Genomic DNA, 7,500 nt, shown 5'->3' on the forward strand with positions numbered 1-7,500 from the left:
AAATTCACTTCATGCAATTGTGCTCTTCTTTTCTCTTGCCCTCAAAGAGAAAGCGCAGTCATTTTCATGATTTCAACTATGACCTCAATTGAAATGATTTCCAAATCTGCATCTTTACATCTGTCAAAATGAGAGCATCTTATCCTTGAAAGGGATATAAAAGATTTCTTAGTTCCAAGTCCCTCCCAGGAAGGAATTTCCCAGTACAGCTCTGATAGTGATCCAGCACCTAATTAAATACTCATTGTAGCTGAGAAGTTGAGAAGTTGCTGACTCACAACTTAGTGCATTCTATTTCTAGGTAATTCAAATTTTGAAAATATTCTTTTTTTTCTTTTTTGAGATGAAGTCTCACTCTGTCACCCAGGCTGAAGTGTAGTGGCACAATCTTGGCTCACTGCAACCTCTGAACCTCTCTGCTCCCGGATTCCAGCAATTCTCCCACCTCAGCCTCCTGAGTAGCTAGGATTACAGGCATAGGCCACCACCCTGGCTAAATTTTTTTATTTTTAGTAGAGACGGGGTTTCACCACGTTGGCCACGCTGGCCTCGAACTCCTGACCTCAGCTGATCTGCTGGCCTTGGCCTCCCAAAGTGCTGAAATTACAGGCATGAACCACCATGCCTGGCCAATATTCTAACTTCTATCAATCAGTGCTGTGTCTGCCTTCTAGGTTAAACAAAATCAGCCCACTGTATGCTAAAACTTCTTTATATATTTAAAGAATAGACAGGTTTTTTTGTATGGAGGATTGCCTCAAGTCCGGTGTCTCTCAACAAGGAATGTTTTTGTTCTCCAGGCGATATCTGGCAGTGTCCAGAGACATTTCTGGGTTTCACCACTTGACAGGCATCTAGTGGGATGCTACGTAAATATCATACAATATATAGGTTGCCTTTCCAACAGCATTTTCCCAGCCCAGAATGCCAACGTTGCCAAGGTTGAGGAACCCTTCTCTAGTCTGAATTATCATCATAGAGGTTATAATTCTGTTGTTATACCCAGATTAATAGTGTAACTTTTTCTCTTTTTTTTGAGACAGAATCTCACTCTCTCTCCCAGGCTGGAGTGCAGCGGCATGATCTCGGCTCACTGCAACCTCTGCCTCCTGGGCTCAAGCGATTCCCCTGCCTCAGCCTCCCGAGTAGCCGAGATTACAGGCAAGTGCCATCACGCTGGGGTAATTTTTTAATTTTTAGTAGAGATGGAGTTTCGCCATGTTGGCCAGGCTGGTCTCAAACTCCTGACCTCAAGTGATCCACTCACCTTGGCCTCCCAAAGTGCTGGGTTTACAGGCGTAAACCACCATGCCTGGCTTGATAATAATAATAAATTTTTTTTAATGAAAAAAATGAGTTGTTCCCGTCTTAGTAAGTTTGAGGGTGTCTTATTTAGGGGGAAACAAAGCCACAACCAAATGATGCAGAATTTTCCTAGAGCCGGCAGAGAGAGGTGGGCCCGCCCTTGCCAGCGGCCCTGAACCAACCCTGAAGGTGAACAAGCCAGGTGCCCATTGTCTCCAACACACTTTAACAATGTTGATGAAAGCAAAGGAGGCCTTTTCAGCAATGCCGGCAGCCCCGTGAATAGGGCAAGGTTCCGCGGCTCTGTGGGAGTGGCCAGGGCTCGGAGACCCCAGAGACGCTGCTGCGGGGAAAATCGGTGGGCCTCTCCCAGTAGCCTGCCCCGGCCTGTGTAACCTGGCAGAGAAGGAGCAGCAGGTGGCCCCCGCTCAAGCTTCCCAGAGGCTGGACTCCCTCTACTTCGCAGTGGTCCTGAGAATCCAATGAGCCACACAGCCTCTACTCAGCTCATTGAGACATAGGCCCCCAGCGCTCCTCCTGCCCGTTCTGAACGTGGGGTGCACCCCGGGTGTGTTGCAGTGTCAGACTGACCGGCCCAGAGCTGCAATGGCCCAGCGGGAGGTCACGATGGGGTTCTGAAAATGAGCCAGGTGTGGGGGAGTAGGGGTCAGGAGGGGCTCTGGAGTAGCAACCCCTGTGCCTGCCATGCAGACGTCTTCCTGCAAGCCGGGCAGCAAGGCTCTCAGACAGAGCACCAAGAAGTCCCATTCCCCAGGTCTCCCGGGCTCACTCCTCCACTGCTATTAATATTTGTGTCTAGGGGCTGGGTGTGGTGGCCCATGCCTTTAATTCCAGCACTTTGGGAGGCTGAGGTGGGCAGATCGCCTGAGGTCAGGAGTTCGAGACAAGCCTGGCCAACGTGGTGAAACCCCATCGCTCCTAAAAATACAAAAATTAGCTGGACGTTGTGACATGCGCCTGTACTTCCACTTACTCGGGAGGCTGAGGCAGGAGAATTGCTTGAACCCAGGAGGTGCAGGCTGCAGTAAGCAGAGGTCGTGCCACTGCACTCCAGCCTGGGCAACAGAGTGAGACTCTATCTCAAAAAAGAAAAAAAAAAATTGTGTCTAAAAATGAAAGCTCTTTGCAGCAAGCCACAGAGAGCAAACAGCTCTTGTGTTCCTGTGTGGGGCCTGGAGACATCCCTGGTGGCTGGGGCGGGCAGGAGAACCAGGAACCTGGGAGACTTGAGGTTTAAACTGCTCTGCCACCTTGGCCCTCACTCCCAACGATGCCGGTGAGCTCCAGTTCGCACTCATGACCAATTCGCACACATGACCCTAACTGGGATGTAATTTCTCCTTGCAAACTCGCTACATTTCTCCATAGACAGACGTCCTACTCCTGTCACCCCCGGAACTCATTACCCATGGACTCCTTAACGAGATTACTGTGAACCATCTCAAATTTCTTGTTTTTCTCCTGGTGGGTGGAATTTGACTGACCTCTGACTCTGTAGGAAGGTCAAAGGCAATGCTTTTGTTTATGAAATCTTCAGAGCAGTTTAGCCACCCTCTGACTGTCATACATCCCTAGGCAGGAATGAGTTGATAAGACTGGAGGCACCTAGGTCATAATGGAGCAGGGGGGAGGAGGGAAGAGCTCTCTTCCACCCTGCCCCTCACCCCTGCCTCAGTTTCTCTGTGTGTAAGTAGCTGGAAGGGCTTTGCTGAGAATTAATTAACAAATGCCCATTAAATGTTCCTGGGGTAAGTGTCCCTTGGCTACGTAGTAGTGTTAAATAATGGCAACCCTCAAATGACGAGCCACCGTGTCGCTGATCTGATACATGAAAATGTTGTTATATGTCTTTTCACAATGGCTTTATTTAACAAGAGCTGATCTTTGCAATGTGGTTTATTTTCTCTATCCCTTTTAATTTCAGACTCAGGGGTTATTAGCAGATAACTGCTCATTTCTGCTGTAAATCAAGAAAATACTCATTAGAAGCCCAATGTTGAGATTTGTCAGGAGTCAGGGCTTGTAAAGAACTGGGGGGAGGGCAAAATTTAGTGTGAAAATAGACTAAGTTCAAAAGTAGTTTTATTCAGGGAAAACAAAATGGCATTTTCTGAACTGAGCAACCTCTTAATTTTTTTTTTTTTTTTTTTTTTGAGATAGACTTTCATTCTTGTTGCCCAGGCTGGAGCGCAATGGTGCGATCCTGGCTCACTGCAACCTCCACCTCCCAGGTTCAAGTGATTCTCCTACCTCAGCCTCCCAAGTAGTTGGGATTACAGGCATGCACCACCACGCCCAGCTAATTTTTGTATTTTTAGTAGAGATGGGGTTTCACTGTGTTGGCCAGGCTGGTCTCAATCTCTTGACCGTGTGATCTGCCCGCCTCAGCCTCCCAAACTGCTGGGATTACAGACGTGAGCTACCGCGCCTGGCCCTCTTAAGTGTGTTAAACTCTAAACTGAACCTGGTAAGGTAGTAGGAGGACACCAAGCCAGCAGATATGGAATTGAGTCCTCAAGACCAGGGAGTGGCAGGAGACGAGTAGGCCAAGAGGACCCTCCCCAGGGACTCCTTGGGGTGCCGAGCTGGCCACACAGGTTGGCATATAATTCAGGAGGGCCGGACTGAGAGGACAGTTGTGACGTCTAGCATGCTGGCAACCACCCTGCGCCCACAGAATGCAGACATTGCCAGCAGAAGGAGCAGGGGCTGGGGAGATTTAAGAGCATATTTGTAAACTCTGAAAAAGAAAACCAAAAACCAGAGTGCTGATGTTTAAACCATATGGTGGGGGCTGAGGACGCAGAGACGCAGAGTTCAGCTCCTGGTCCTTCCCCGCCTCCAGTTCCCAGATAGCATTTCCTCCCTTGTTTCTTGTTTGCGTGTTGATCACAGGAGAAAGTATTTTCAGTCCTCACCCCCCCTTTCCTCATTTTATACTCCTTTCCAGACGGGTAGGATCTCTTCTTGCAAAATTATCCTCGCCTAATCCATGGAGACAGAAAGTGGATTAGTGGTTGCCAGGGGTGGGGGGAGGGGGCTAGCGATGGGGAGTGACTGCTAATGGGTGCCGGGTCTCTTTTAGGGGTGATGAAAATGTTCCAGAACTGGATAGGGGTGATGGTGACGCAGCTCTGGGGATGTACACACAGATGCCGAATTGTATACTTTAAAAGGATGGATGTGATGGTGTCAATAATATCTCAATAAAGCTGTTATTTTAAAAATCGGCCTTGGCCGGGTGCAGTGGCTCATGCCTGTAATCCCAGCACTTTGGGAGGCCGAGGTGGGTGGATCACAAGGTCAGGAGATCAAGACCAGCCTGACCAACAAGGTGAAACCCCATCTCTACTAAAAATACAAAATATTAGGCAGGTGTGGTGACGTGTGCCTGTAATCCTAGCTACTCAGGAGGCTGAGGCAGGAGAATGGGTTGAGCCTGGGAGGCAGAGGTTACAGTGAGCTGAGATCACACCACTGCACTCCAGACTAGCAACAGAGAGAGACTCCGTCTCAAAAAAAAAAAAAAAAAAAAAAAAAAGAATCAGCCTTGCCTGTTGCCGTCCTATCACAATTGCTGAGACCGTGTGTCTTCAGCCTCTGGGTGGGAACTCACGTGAAGTTAGTCCAGTGGTTCTATGAGTTGCTCTCAAAGTTTGAATTCACCGCTAGCTTTTGCCTGAACACTTGTACAAATTGGCCAATATGGAAGACCCCTGGTGTCCCATCTGGAGTCCATGTACTAAAAGCTGCATCTGGAGCAGACACAGACCTTGGATTTCTTTTCTTTTTTTTAGACAGAGTCTCGCTGTGTTGCCCAGGCTGGAGTGCAGTGGCATGATCTGAGCTTACTGCAACCTCCACCTTGTGGGTTCAAGTGATTCTCCTGCCTCAGCCTCCCAAATAGCTGGGATTACAGGTACCCACCACCACGCCTTGCGAAGTTTTGTAGTTTTAGTAGAGAAAGGGTTTCACCATGTTGGCCAGGCTGGTCTTGAACTCCTGACCTCAGGTGATCTGCTCACCTTGGCCTCCCAAAGTGCTGGGATTACAGGCATAAGCCACTGCGCCCGGCCAGGGCTTGGATTTCTAAGTTGTAAAATGGGTTTATAAAAATCCTGTAGCAGGGCCAGGAGCAGTGGCTCACGCCTGTAATCTCAGCATTTTGGGAGGCTGAGGCAGGTGGATCACAAGGTCAGGAGATGGATACCATCCTGGCTAACACGGTGAAACCCTGTCTCTACTAAAAATACAAAAAAATTAGCCGGCGTGGGGATGGGCGCCTGTAGTCCCAGCTACTCGGGAGACGAGGCAGGAGAATGGCGTGAACCTGGGAGGCAGAGCTTACATGAGCCGAGATCGCACCACTGCCTCCAGCTGGGCAACAGAGCGAGGACTCCGTCTCAAAAAAAAAAAAAAAAAAAAAAAAAGTCCTGTAGCGAGAAAACTGAAATGTGACTTGAGCCCCAGTCAAAGGGAGATGGGGAGACAGGGAGGACCCTGCTCTTTCTGGGTCCTTAGAGCCCACCAAACCCTCTGAAAGGAATAATAAAAAGACCCTCCTTTCACCAGGTCAGTCACGGGAAATGGCAGAATTCCCAGAGTTGGGCCTCTGGTCCACAGAGCCCAAGGGTGGAGCATGGAGAGGCCCATCAGGCATGGGAAGTCCTGGCAGAGGGGACCAGGAGGTCTCCAGCGGCCTTGCTAGGCCCTTTCTTGTTCTTGCAACTTCCTAATTTCAAATGCTTAACGAATTGAAAAACAAGAAGATAACCCAGGCTGAGTTTGACGCTGGAACCCCTTCACCCAGCCTGGACACAAGGTGTCTCCATCCTCCCGGGGACCAACTCGGCATCTCCTAGGATGGCTCTGCAGATAGCATTGCTGAGTCATAGGACAGAAAATAAAAACAGGTCAGTGCTGGGTGAAAAAAGTTTTCTCGGAGCTGGACTCCAAGACCATGCTGGCTAAGAACCCGTGTGCATCTCAGCACCAACTGGACCAACGTGAGGCCTCCTGCTGAGGTCACAAGCCCCACTTTAGAGAAAGGTGACCTTCGGGTGGCCTGTAGGATGGCACTCAGGTGACCTCCACCTTCCTCCTGCCACAGTGGTCAGAAGAAGGTAGCCCTGGGAGGAAGCCCCCTGCCCAGGAGAGGGAAGATGCAGGCCACACTGCAAAGACAGGCGGCTTGGAGGCTCCCCTCTGCCCCCAGCCCTCTCCAAGGAGCTGCCAGGCCTCAAACTACTGCACAGGTCCCAGGGAAAGCCTCAACCCCTTCCTCTCCCGTGAGCCAGAGCGGAAGAGGCTGCACGGAGGTCCCGGCTTCGGTGAGGGCGGTGGGTTGGGGAGGGAGCCTGCAGCCTCAGGACCCTGCTCCCTCCGGGGACCGTGGGTTTCCTGCCCCAGGGGTTTCGCGGCATGGGCATGAGCGCTGGCATCTGCGCGCCCCGAGGGTCGGCCGCTGCGTGACCTTCTCGGGGAGGTGGGGGGAATTCGAAGATGTCCCACCCCGGGTTTTGTCCCCAGCTTCCTGGTCTTTGTTTACCAGGTCCCGAGGAGGACCTGCCTCTCTCCTCCTGCAGCCCTGGGCTCCCCACTCGACAGTTTCATATCCAGGGAGGGGACAAAGCGGGCCGCGGCCGGATTAGCTTTCTCAGCGCGCGGTGGGTTCCCGGGGTGCAGCTGCTTCGCCGGCCCCTGCCAAGGCTTTGGCTTCTGCAGGACGGACTCAGGAACGGGCTGCCACCGAGGGCACTTTCCTGGCCAGCTCTGTTCCCGCCCCGTCGGGCCGGGCCTGGCCGGGCTGAGCCGGGCGCGAAGTCCGCGGCGGACGGTGGGGAGGGCGCGCGCGCATCGGTCCGATTTCAGGCCTTTGTTGCAGGAGCCTCGTGCCGATGGGTTAATGGGGCAGAAGAGATCGGTGAAGGGCGACAGAAGCGGCCTTTGAAAGAGGGTGTCAGCGCGGGGCAGCGAGACAAAGGCCAAAACACACACGGGCGGAGAAGGACAGATGGGGACGGGCGAGGGAAAACAATTAGGCCGCAAGTGCGGGGGCGGGGCGCGGCTCCATCGTTTTCCAGTTAACCAGGCCCGGCCGGCGCGGGCCCCACGCCCCAGGCTGGAGCGGTGCCGAAGCGCAGAGCAGACCGGCTTCTGCTGCGCGCGCTAGTC

This window comes from Rhinopithecus bieti, unplaced genomic scaffold (genome assembly GCF_001698545.2).
Source record: "Rhinopithecus bieti isolate Rb0 unplaced genomic scaffold, ASM169854v2 scaffold_1017, whole genome shotgun sequence".
Lineage (NCBI taxonomy): Eukaryota > Metazoa > Chordata > Mammalia > Primates > Cercopithecidae > Rhinopithecus > Rhinopithecus bieti.